The sequence below is a fragment of the Sabethes cyaneus genome, chromosome 1 (assembly GCF_943734655.1).
Source record: "Sabethes cyaneus chromosome 1, idSabCyanKW18_F2, whole genome shotgun sequence".
NCBI classification, from domain to species: Eukaryota; Metazoa; Arthropoda; class Insecta; order Diptera; family Culicidae; genus Sabethes; species Sabethes cyaneus.
Window position 1 is genome coordinate 138,243,618 of NC_071353.1, and position 13,383 is coordinate 138,257,000.

Below are 13,383 nucleotides of genomic sequence, written 5' to 3' on the forward strand. Positions count from 1 at the left end.
CTATTGCGCAATTGATTGTGTATACCGAGGATGCCGTTTCTTTTGTTTACTTCAAAATAAGGCCATTCCGGTGTTGACCAACTGAAGGGGGGGTCGGGGGGTGGCGAGAAACAAAACAAAGAGATTCGATTGCTAGATCCGGTAGGGTATTACCCTAAACACGTTATCGATTGGACGTATTCGTTTCTGTGTTGTGAAAATTTATGAAAAATTGGAAAAATTGTACTTTTACTAGGAATAGGTATTGTTTAAAAGAACGTGGAATAATTTATTAAGAAACCTGAGAGCCAACGGATGAGATCGTTCCGGGCTCGCTGCTACGCGTCCGGTCGGCAAGCAAGCTGTAATAAAAATTCCCTAATTTACTGCAAGTATCGGTTTCGATATACCTGCAGTCCAGGCAGCCAGATAAAGGATTGCTATTAGTTTTAGAGTTGAACGAACTGGTACTACTGAAGTCGAAACCATTGGCCCAATCCCAAATGAAGAAAAGTGAGGATTCTTGATGTTGAACTATTGAAAATAATGAACCTATGTTTTACCAGAATTCTTGCTTCGTGATTGGCTGGAAGATTCTTTACGATGATCTAAACCTATACCAATTTGATATCTGTGCTTGGGAAGTAAGCCAAAACAAGTGACAAAGTTTCCTCATTTCAACAAGATTTCTTAACACCGCGATCAAACGAAACCTAGACCATTTTGATGTCCTTACTTGGGAAATACGCCAGAAAGAGTGACAACGCCCCTCGTGCTAACAAATTTCCTACGAACGCGATTAAAGCTAGTCCAATTTGATGTCTGTGTTAGGGAAGTGTGCCAGAAAAAATGACACAAATTCGTTGTACCAACAGATCGCAAATTCTATACTGCGAGACGGTTAAACCTAGGCGAATTTGATATCTGTGTTGGAAAAATGTGCTACAGCTGTAGTGTTCGGTTATAATACGACTCTGTATGAATACGCATGTTTGCCGTTTCATTAGAAGTGTAGTGAAAAGATGCGTTGTTGATAAAATAGGATTGAATTGATAGAATCCCTTCAACGTGGGGGAACCATTGGTAATAAAAACAATCCATAAATTCTGCAAGGTAGCAGGAAAACAATAGCTTGTGTTTTAATTTAGAACATAGAACATAGAAATAACTCTGAAATCTTTTGAGGATTGAGCGTATGCAATGTTACTACTTTGATAAATGTTATATACAACGCATGTAGCATGTATATGTTGCATATAGCATGTATACATGAAGAATCGAATGATTACAAGCATGGATACATGCTACTATCACTACAAAAAGGCTTACGTAGCCCTGCGTCACCTATATATGCGGTCGTGTCTTGTACACAACCCCTATGATTTTTTTTAATTTTTTGTAGTCTCAGTGATTAAGTATTGAATATGTGATTTAAAATATTCGCATTAATTTTCGTTATGGAATAAACAAGCAGCGTAACATACAGGTTAATCATGCAAACTTCACAGAACAAAAAATAGCAAAAAAAATCGAGCAAAAAACATATTAGTTTTAGGCATTTTTACTTAAAGTTTGAGCGTGAAAACCAAATCTATTCTTGATTTTCATATAAACGCTATTATGTTCCTTTCAAAAACTTACTATAAGAAAGAAAAAATCGAAAGAAAATTTTTTTGGACGATTTTTGGAAATTCCGTTTCGAGTTAGAAGCGTTAACACTCCGTGCATTCATTTTTCGAGTTCTTTAGGTTGTAGAGCCCACAGACAATTGATTTTATATAAAAAAAAGAGTTAAATCCCACAAATTATTTCTTTGCCCCACGATTTTCAAGCTAATTCCGGATGGGTGGGAGAGGCGGTGTGGCAAAAACTTTAAAAATAATTTGCAATGGCCTAATTATTAAAATATTAGGTATTGTACATTTTCAGTTGGTCAACGTTACATAAGTGTTACATAAAATTATATACAACAGATTAGTTTCATATTAAGTTGCAAGAAATAAAAAAAGAGAAAGAGAGAGCGACAGTGCGAGAGCGAAACAAGAGAGAGAGGTAAGATAGAGAAAGCAAAAGGAGATAGAGTAAGGAGGAGAAAAGGAGAAAGTAAGAGAGAGAGAGAACAGAAAGAAAAAAGAGCGATAAAGAGAAGAATACAGACTGAAATAGAAAAATAGAAATTTTTCGAGAAGAATCGAAAGAAGTTTTTTTTTTCAAAAACTGTGAAAAATAGCGGTTTTTTGTGAACTGCAGTCTTACGTTGCAGTCCGAACGAATTGTTAATAACTATAGGAAAGTATCAATAACACAAGATCAGTCATAAAGTTCTTGAAAGGGGACAAAAATCCTCAATACGTTCAAAACTATCTGGAAAAGAATTTGAAAGAATCCATGAATGCTCAGAAAAGACCGTGAAAATCCAAAGAAGGTTTCAAAATAGACATATAGATAGAGATAGAGATAAGAATAGAGATAGAGGTAGAGATTGAGATTGAGATTGAAATTGAGATAGAGATAGAGATAGAGATAGAGACAGAGACGATAGAGCAAATGAGGTAAACAGGAAAGAGGTCAGACGTGATTTCAAATGAGGAAGAAGGCACAAAATGGGAATGGGAAGATTCCTATAACAAGCTATAAGGTCTATAAGGAACATACGGACACAGACAGATAGAAATTCATTTTTATAGATAGTTTACAACAACTAAGAACAAACACTGTCGTAATTCATGCTCCCTTTTGAAGGTCTCTGGGAACAATGGAAGAATCCTTTAAGTTATCATATGATGTAGAAGTATATTATTTAGCTTAGTGTGACGTCCAACACCTGATCTAGGAAAAGCAGAAAGTGGTGCAAAATATATACCTACCTACCTAACTTGGATGCGTACGGTAAAAATCAAATGGAAGAAGACCACTGCACCCAAAAGATATTCCCATACCGGGAATCGAACCCGGGCCTTCCGGGTGAGAGCCGGATATCCTAACCACTAGACAATATGGGACTGTTAAAAAATTGGTTAAAAATGCTAGTCATTAATGTTCTATGAAGAATTAGGATGAGTATTATAATATCATTTAATAGTTTCTCTTTACTAATACTTAAAATTACACTAGCATTTCGGAAATGTATTTTTGCTATTTATTTTCTAGTTTTCCCTGTAAATGTAATAATCATCCATTTACTTTGTATAATGCAATACATTAGTTCATGTTCTGATTGTTCTCAGTTACTGATAATAATGTACATTCTGTACCACGAATAGTAATGAACAGGAAGTATTTTACTATCACTAAAAGCACATCAATGAATGGCTGGAACAGGGAAAAAATCAAGCAATAAATCACCTTAATTGCACTATTAACTAGATATTTTCCTACCAAGTGGCTCCCATTCTTTGTCGTTCAGGGATAAAAGTCCGTTTTCACTTATTCCCCGTACGCTTCCCGTCCCATCCTCGGCAGCAGACCACGGCAAGTCAAGACGCGGCAGGTGAGGTAAATCCCGTGCAGCAGTGAACGACTGACTAACTGACATGACGATGGTAGCCTAGCATGAAATAAGTCAACAGACTGAAATTGCTGCTGCTCGGTCAGCGCACGCGGTGGGCGGGAGACGCTGGCAGTACAAAAGCTAAGAAGTTGAGTAAATGTTTGAGCAAGGTAAATTTATCAAGGAATTGGAGGAATTTCTTTCTCTTGTCAGATCGGATCAAGTTGCTTTCGTAGTACATACTGTGTTACACTGTGAAAAAGAAAATCTATCCATTTTGTACGGCTTTGATAAAAACCAAACTGCTTTTTCCAGCTGTGCCAAACACCCCTGGCTTGGCAAGTGGAAATTTCTCCCACTTGTCAACGTTGCTTCGACCGGCGGCCAACAGCGGAAGCCACTCGGTTGAAAAATGACTCCACGTCCGACCGACCGGTGGAAGATTGGGTGTGTGTGTCTCTTTTCCGGATGCTCCCGACCGATCAGGCATCCGAATGACGAACGTCTGTTTTCCACCTTGCCAGCCAGCTCAGGTTCCTCCACAATCTGCTAGCGGTGATGGCCTTTTTTTCCTGCCACGGCAGCCAACACGAAATCGTCGGTAAATGTAAACATTTATCATTTTCTCCAATTTCTTCTGCAATCTTGCTTCTGTGATAGCGGTGGGGGGGGGGGGGGGGGAGTGAGAGACATTCTTCTTCTCCCACACCCCCGGTCTACTTCGAAAGCTAAAAGGAATAGTTCTTGTGTGGACTTCATTTATTTTCCGTGCACATTTCGAACCCCATTTCTGCATGATGCTTTCGTCCCCGTCCGTCGGTCGGTGGGGATGAAACGTTTTATTCGTGTGCTTACTTACTACTACTTTTCGGTGCGCTTATTTGCGGAACGGTATTTTTCCGGCAAATTTAACCGAGACAGCTAGAGGTCGACCAAATCGGTACCAACACCACCGCCATCGGTGTACTCTGTACTGTACATACATATGTTGCAAAACGATCCTTCGATGGTTTGTGCTATCATCGGTGATGCTCCACTGTGTTATGAATGACCATCGGAATCGAACATTTGTTTTTTGGTATGATTCAACGTTTGATTATTTTACTGATATGCGAAGTGATTCCCTTGGGCTAAGCTGCTGCGTAATTTCAACAAGCATCGGTGGTTCAGTGGTAGAATGCTCGCCTGCCACGCGGGCGGCCCGGGTTCGATTCCCGGCCGATGCAATAACAAAGTTGCTTTTTTATATTTTGCTTTCCAAAGTCTTTTCAACATCTTACTGAATAGATAATTTTATCTATCAAGATATATCTTTTCTTCATTCCTTAAACTGATTATCCCAAGTAACAATTTGGGTTTTATTACACTCTTATGATGGTATTTGAGACCAAAATTGGTCATGAAAACCGCCATAAGAGTACAATAAAACTCTATATGTTACTCTTGTTGACTTTTTCGGTGAGAAATAACAACTAAAATGTTTTCAGCATGTTTTCGGATACAAACCCCAACAATAACAACAATAAAATTCGCATTGGTGCTTGAGATTTGTACTATTTAGCTGACGTAGCAAAACGAAAGCGAAGATAAGTATTATTAACTCGGCCATCTTTAAGACTGTTGGACCTCTTTAAGCTTTTGATTTTTTTTACATTTTGAGCGTTTTGTGCTCTTCTATGATCTTTTTTATCGATTTCTTTGGCTAGTTTTGAACATTGTTAGAGACTTTTAGGAAAATTTCTCCTCAATTTTTTTAAATTTTAGTTCTGATGAACTATTATTTTTAATTTTATTTATTTCATTGCAATTATTAGGGCTTTCTTGAGCTGTTTCTAAACTTCCACGTTTCTTTCAATTTTTTTTAACACATTTCATATTTTTGTTTGAGTTTTTTTCCTACTCTTTCTTTACTACTACTTGTTATGATTTTATAATTTTTTGGATTTTATAACTTTTTTTACCATGCACTTGGTGGTGGTCTTCATGATATAAAATAAAATGCAATACACATATGACAGAAAATACATAGGTACAAAATACAATTTCAAATGTATCATCTACGAGAGAGTCGTAGTTGAAAGATATTAGCCGCCAAGTTGAAGTCGAACCAATCGATTGTAAACTTCGTTGAATCGCATTGCCATGAATCGGACAGGGTCGTACAGTGTATAGTTTGTATTTCGTCCTTCCAGATACAGGAAATTGCTAGTTCTGAGGTGTTGTTCGGGAGCATACATGTGCAGTTGACTCAGAATGGTGGGGCAGACAATATCTGCTAAATTCATTCGAGCCAGAATCACGGCTTGAGCGTCGGCACGTTTTCTTTTCAGAGTCTCCAAATTAAGCAAGCGGAAACGTTCATCATACGGCGGTAGGTTTCTAGGATCACGCCATGGAAGATTGCGCAAATCATACCGTAAAAATTTCTTCTGTACTGTGTTGTTTCTGGTAATCCAAATTTATTGATAAGGACACCAGATCAATGATCGAGAACAGTACTGGTCACGGAACTCTTTATGTAATAATAATGTCGTTATAGTGTGTCCGGAAAATTAGTCTGCTATCCAGGACGACACCAAGATCACCAATATGATAGGCGTATGGTAACTACAGAGACTGTAGATTACAGAGGCGCCGAGACACTCAAAAACCGCTAAATTTTGAACGAAAGCGGAGAGTTACCTTTATTTATGATGAAAATTTAGCGGATTTTGAGTGTCTCGGCGCCTCCGTAATGTATAGTCTCTGTAGTGGTAACACATGTCCCGCCATATTGTAGCAAAACACTATCCAGCTTTTTACGAGCCATAATGGCGAACCGCATAATCTGTGTTCGTAATATTTGAACAGCATTTTTGACATATCCTAAATACATCGCACGTTTTCTTTCCGCTCGTTCACGGTAAAACTAAAGGAAAGAAAACGTGCGGAAAGAAAACGTGCGATGTATTTAGGAAATGTCCAAAATGTTGTTCAAATATTACGAACACAGCCCGCCATTATGGCTCGTAAAAAGCTGGAGAGGATTGTTTTTACAGTAAAAGGAGATGGTGAAGCACTTTGAGATACTGATGGTAAGCATGTTACTCGAGCACCAACCTACAAATTTGGCCACTAGGCTTTGCAGTTCAATGCAGTCGGAATCCATTTTGTTTGCCTTAGAGATTTTTACACCGTTGGTATAAAATAACCGACAAGCTAGGTTGGCAGGCGGGCTGATAGACCATTTATAAAAAGCGAAACGAGCAGTGGTCCAAGCTTGCTCCCCTGTGGTACACCAGAGATGTTACAGAAATAATCGTAAAACTGGGACCCGATCTTCACGTTCAGCCTGCGGTGCGTTCCGTGCGATTGTAGTCACTTGCAGAACGGTACGGAACATCCAGCTTCAAGGTCTCGCAAGGCGGATACTGTGATCCACCCGATCAAACGCTGCTTTCAGGTCCGTGTACACTGCCTTGAGGCAGTGCATTCATGTTGTACAGGCAGAGTGAGACAAAATCAACAAGATTCGTAGACACTGATCGTTTTGCAAAAAATCCATGCTGGTCTGAAGAAATGTAGTGTTGACAGCTAGCGAACAAAACGTCGTTAACGATTATTTCGTGCACTTTAGAGCTGGAGCACTACATGGTTGTGCCTCCTTCGATAGTTTTCAACGTTGCGCTTATCACCCTTCTTGTGTACAGGGAACATAACTGGATCTTTCCATTGGGTAGGGACTTACACTGCTGGATTGAAGCATTGAACAATAATGAAAGAGGTCCAGCGAAAGCAGTAGAACATATTTTTTCAGGATGCAAGATGGAACACTGTCAGGTTCAGTCACCAAAGAATATTTTAGTTTTCCGTCAGTGGCCTCCATGGTGCTAGAAACGTCGCGTCCCAGCATCCGATCGACCGAGAATGGGGTGGCGGTGGTACTCGTAGAGTCAGAAACGACTACATTCTCGAAGATCCTGGAGCTACAACTAGATCCGAAGTCGTCGTAGGAGTTAGTGTGATCCGCGGAGTATTAGGCAATGAGAGGGGTTTTGAAGGTGCTCAAAAGTTTTTTGAGACGACGCCCTGAAACTCTCTAATGAGAAGACCTTGTGGCCAGGTCCCCGTATTCAGCGCAGAGTCCCGCAGTTTTATATCCATCCCGATTTTAAATGAAATAAAGTTTTTTTCTTTGTCAAGGGAATGACCTTGAACGGCCCATTGCATTGCAATCATTTCTTTCTATTTGATCAGTTAGAGATTCCACTTTGACGCTAGGGTGAATTCTGGACAGGTAGCACCAGAATCATTCCTTCGGAGGAGGAACAGTTATTAAAGCTTCAGGAGTCGAAGGCTTCGTACCTCCCAGGAGTGCACAGTGGGATTTTGCAAAAAAGTAGAGTAAAATGCTCTTCTTTTGGCAAACACTGCTGTTAATACATGCGTGTCGGAAACAAGCATCACACCATTGGAATTCTTATAAAAATATATTACTTTTGGCATCAAAATATTGATTTTAGCCCAGCGGAATTTTGAGATATTGAGACAAAGGACTTTTTTTCGAAAAAATCCCCACTGTGGAGAAGCTTGAAAACCCTGAAGCGCTCATCACGACGACATATTCATCGTCGTCACAACAACTCTTGGGGCTAGTGGTGTAGAGACAGTCTCTTGCACCTTCTTAGAAAGCGGTTCCATTTGCTTGCCTTTAACTAAGATAGCCTGCTTCGATTCGCTAATGGCCTCACTATGGTTGGCAGCAATTGGAGACACAGCCTGACCGACGAAGGATAAAGCCTGTTTAAAACGAATCTCTTTCATTAATGCGACGTAGTGGTCGCACATCCAAAAGAAATTCTTTCGCTCATTGAGCACTTTCATGTCATACGAGTTCAATCGTACACATTTCGCATGAGTGCCTTGTTCACAAAAGCCCATGCAATGAATGTAAGCACCCTCCATAGTGATCCCCTTGCCGTGATGAACCACCAAGATACTTTGAGCACAGCAGTTAGTCACCTCAAATCAAGTTACTTTGAAATCGGTTAAATCTTTTGAATTTTGAAAACATTATAATTATCTAACTGTGAAGGAGTGCAATTATCAATTGCATCGCTTTACCACAGACAACAGACTAACAGGGTCAAAGAAAGTAATCGATTATTTGTGTGTAAAATCTTCTGCTTGGGCCCTCCAGTAGTAGTTTTCCAAGCGCATCAAAAATATGCATGTACCTTTACGGTAAAGGCTTTACCAATATTACTTTGCGTTTGAGTTACGTATTACCGATAGGAGAAGCATCAAAATGAAGCCTGGTTTCAACTTACCACCTATTGCTCGACGGGTGCTCCATTGAGGGATTACTCGTTGATTACATAAAAGTAGCAAAAGCGCAAAAAATTACCTTACATTACTCAGAAAGATCATAGCAAGCATTGAATTTGTAGATTTGAATCACGCCGTTTTGAGCCTTGGTAAAGATATTCGAACCAAACCTCGAGAAAACATCTCCCTGGCTAAAAAGGTGAATATAGAAATATCAACCCTTCCCCCACGTTGAAGTCATTTTGCCACTTTATTGGTAGCACATCCTTGCCACAACACAATACATCCACTTTCCACTACTCTTCCAATGAAATGGCAGATGTGTGCATATATATAGAGTCGTATTACAAACGAACACTACAGCTGTTGCACACTTTTCCAACACTGATATCAAATTCACCTAGGTTTAATCGTGCCGCCGATAAGAGTTTGTAATCTGTTGGGATCAGAAACTTTTGTTATTTTTCTGACACACCTCCCTAACGTAGACATCAAATTGGTCTAGATTTAATCGCTATCGTAAGAAATTTTGTTGGGACGAGGAGACTTTGTTACATTTTTTTAAAGGAAAGTAATCGAAATCACAGTACACCCAATTCTTTTTTTGCACGGATTTTTTTTGCACGACTTTTTTGCATGGTTTCTCGAAATAACACGGTTTATTTTTGCACGTTTTTTAACACGATACGCATCCCCCGTGTAAAAAAAGAATTTGGTGTAATGGTGTAATTTACCAGTCGTCCCTACCTGTGAAACTGGGCCATCATGAAGAAAATGTATGGGAAGAATTGACCTGGAAACTTTAAGACGTAAGTCGAAGTTTTACGGTGTGACTGATTCAGTTACTAATCTGTTTCTCTTCCGTCACTAGCAAGGTCGACACCAAGAAAACTGTAATCCGTAGATAAAAAAGTGTGGACTGCTACTTTACTAAAAATCGTATTACTACTGCACTAGTAAAGCTCGAAACGGACGCATATAAAAACGAATTTTACCGCCTGGCTGACTGCTTTATTTCGCACCGGTCGTCCAAGACCGGGCCCAAAATTCACCGTAATCCCACTGGAAATTGATCACTTCCTGCGAGTGGCGAGTGGCAACGCCAGTGACGCTTAAAAGCTGCTTTCTTCTTTCACTTTCTTTGGCCAAACGAAACCATCGAAACCATCGTGTAATTCGATACGCGAGTATAATTGAATTAAATTAAACGAAATTGCTTCAATTTGTTTTCTTATCATCAACAGACGACGACGACGACGCTGCATCCCTTGACTTTTGCCAATTCTCAAGGCAGCAGGAATGCTAAAATAAAGCTTTCCCCCTTCAAGCATGCGTTCTCTCTCTCCATTTGGAGTTGTGCCGAATAATGAAATGGAACAGGCAGAAAAAAAGTGTGCAAATGATTAACTCGGCAAATTGAAACACACGCCGCGACTGTTTTCTCCTAGACAATAGGTACTGCTTGCCTACAAGTGTAAAAAGTGTAAAAGGAAAGCAGGGCATGCCGGAATTAAGGACCTTTCAAGGCGTAATCCCACTTTTTCTCCACCAGTCTTCCACCAAGTACTTCATCCAACAATATACTATTCGCTAGTCAACAGTCGTTTTTCCTTCTTGCCTTGTAAGGAGTGGAGAGGTATTCAACTGTATACAATGCAGAGAGGCTTAACCTTAGCGCCCAACGAACCGTGCAAACGATATGGAAAATTAAAACTCAAGGAGAGCAGCCACACGCGCACAGACCAGGCACCAGTTACCTTCTACGTAAATTTTCTTTCTGTGATGCCGAGGCCGTGGCAATCAGAGCCAGAGCTAAGGATTTTCTACGGCAGTAAAATATACTGCGAAAAGAAAGTGCCACCGTTAATTCTTTTTGTTTTATTTCACGTTAAGTAGCTTTCGTCTTGTTAGGTTGATTTGCATGTTTTTGAGGCTTGAATGGATGGGCTTGGGTCTGGGGCATGAGGAAAGATTTTCGGAGGAATGGGCGATAAAAATGAAGCGAACGATTTGGGTGGCCAGATTTGTGTGGATTCGTTTAGATTCATTGTTAGCTTTGAGCTAGGTACTTTCATATTTTTTCAGTGGAACTTAGTTGGTTCCGAATACCGCTAACCGCATCATCGCTTCTAGCCAGTTGTATGGTTTGCTACAGTTTAAAAGTTAATTGTTTTCAAAAAGTGTGTCATTTTTTTATTAAACCCCTTCTAGGGGGTGACATTGTGCCAAAAACATAAAGTAAATACCTAAACGGTGAACATTAGCATGTTTATAAACAATACACATAAATATCAGTATAAAGTAGTTCATATGGGTCCGTCCATGAACTAAGTGGACTACAGCAAAGTAGGTTCATTAATTGGGCGGTTCGTTAATTGGGCGTTCGCTAATTGGGCTATGTGACAACTTGAATGTCAAAATTGTATGGAATTTTCGAGTTTAGAATTTTCTAACAACTGTCAGTCGGCCCAATTAGCGAATCAGCTGGAGTGCAGTCGTTGGCCCAATTAACGAATTCAGGCTGTATTAGGGGCAGGGGGTCGACCAAAAACAACGCATCATACAAAAAGTGTGAACGAAAATAACCCGGGGAGGTCTGAAATAACTAAAAATGAGTTCGTAGTCAATGGACAGCCTTTATATAGCCAATAGCGTTTCTAGGGTTAACAAGGGGGAGATATATGGAGGGCGTGTATGCTAAGGGGGCATACCTATTTGATCACTTAACAAAAGTATCCATTACTTCGTTCGAGAACCCGCGGCCGCAGAACATGAGGCCCATTCCACCCCCTCCCACCTCCTTAAAACTGGCAGTTTATACACGGTATAATATATTCGTCTTATATTAGAGTGTTTATTCAAAGCATCTGAAATTTCCCGAGAAAAAGTAAAAATTAGCATAAAATATTTAGCAGACCTATGATGCTGTTTGCTCCAAAATGGATTATGCAATCTAATCTGTCAAAATATTGTGCTCAATAGTAAAGAATGTGAGTGTACTGGTGTATACTGACGTATTTTTGTTGTGTATGTGAAATCCACAAATTGGATCGATCATTATGGCTTGGCACAATCTCAGCCCCGTGAAGCTCGAAAAGTACAAAGTTTCGAAAAATATTATTTTCGTAATCAAAACTTATCCAACGCATAATTAACCTTTCAATACATTGTAAGTGATTAGTTTATATATCTTCAAAATAGCAGGTTGATGCGATTTCTTGTTTGGGTTGGTTCATGCGGGACATTTTTTACAAGCGTTATTTCCGAATATTTTTTAACGTGAACTTTGAAACCCTGTTTAGGCTAAATAGTTTGCTAATATTATCTGTGTTCCATTCTAAGTTATGAATAAATATGTTATGTTCATGATCATTTTGAATTTAGGTCACCAGTTTCTATAGATATAATAAATTTTCATAAATAAACATTTTTGGTTTTTGGCACAATCTCGCCCCCGTGGCACAATCTCAACCCGGATGGCGGTACTCGAAGTGATTTCCGTGAGCTAAGTCGTTGAGGAATTCTAACAAGCATCGGTGGTTCAGTGGTAGAATGCTCGCCTGCCACGCGGGCGGCCCGGGTTCGATTCCCGGCCGATGCAGCAAAAGTTTTTTTTTTCAATTTCCATTTTAACGAATAAATATTATGGCTATTGAACAAAAGGCGTTTTTGTATCCCAGCACTAGACCAAGGACCTTTGACCGGAGAACAAAGTTCCATTAGTTTGGTCCCATGTGGTGTTAGTATTCGAGTATTTCTTAAATTGAGTTTTTAAAACTAATTTTTATAAAGTTTTCTGAAATGGTGCTTTTTTGTACTTTTTTTTAATTTTTTTAATTTCTTTAGGGTTTCTTAGCCCCTCTCTCTCTCTATCTCTCTCTCTCTCTCTCTCTCTCTCTCTCTCTCTCTCTCTCTCTCTCTCCCTACATCTCTTTCATTCCCTCTTTTTTCTCTGTTTTCTTTCTTTCTGTCCCTCTTCAGCATGAGAAACTCCGGTCCCAACCTCTGGCGGGAGAAATAGATGGAGTTTGTTAAAGTGAATCGTTTTGCGTTTACCGATTATCCTCGTGACTTATTTCTCACGATTGATATCGGTTTATAACGTAATAAACTACAAAATAAAATTAAAATTTTAAATTCTTTCAACTAGCTCTAGACCTAATTTTGTTTTAGTATTTTATTTAGTATTTAAAGTTCATCGATTGAAAATGTTACATAATATTTTAATAACCATCTTAATGTGAGTATAATGGAAATGGCAACCTTAGTATATTAGGTCGGTCGTGCGACAGTCCCATATTGTCTAGTGGTTAGGATATCCGGCTCTCACCCGGAAGGCCCGGGTTCGATTCCCGGTATGGGAACACATGGCTTTCTTTTATCGTGGTTCCCCTCGAGCATGAAATCCTTGTTTCATTTTCTTTGTTTTAAGCTAACTGAGGATTTTTTAACGTTTGTAAACTTTCATAGAATTATTTGAGACGACTGAAACTTTTTTAAAAATTTTCCAAGATATTTTTTTTGAATATATATCAAGTTTTCTTCCGTGGATTTTTTAAGTTTCTGTACCCTTTTGATTTTTCTTTAAATTGTTGTTTCTTTTTGGA

At 39.2% G+C, this 13,383-nt stretch overlaps 4 non-coding genes across 4 annotated transcripts; 3 read left to right on the plus strand and 1 right to left on the minus strand.

The window, feature by feature from the left end:
• Positions 1–2,909: 2,909 nt before the first annotated feature.
• Positions 2,910–2,981, minus strand: Trnae-cuc (transfer RNA glutamic acid (anticodon CUC)). The gene has a single exon. It is a non-coding gene; the product is annotated as a tRNA-Glu (tRNA).
• A 1,643-nt stretch (positions 2,982–4,624) lies between these two features.
• On the plus strand, positions 4,625–4,695 carry Trnag-gcc (transfer RNA glycine (anticodon GCC)). Its single transcript has one exon. It is a non-coding gene; the product is annotated as a tRNA-Gly (tRNA).
• Positions 4,696–12,306: 7,611 nt separating this feature from the next.
• Trnag-gcc (transfer RNA glycine (anticodon GCC)) lies at positions 12,307–12,377 on the plus strand. Its single transcript has one exon. It is a non-coding gene; the product is annotated as a tRNA-Gly (tRNA).
• Positions 12,378–13,068: 691 nt separating this feature from the next.
• Trnae-cuc (transfer RNA glutamic acid (anticodon CUC)) lies at positions 13,069–13,140 on the plus strand. Its single transcript has one exon. It is a non-coding gene; the product is annotated as a tRNA-Glu (tRNA).
• The last annotated feature ends 243 nt before the right edge of the window (positions 13,141–13,383 follow it).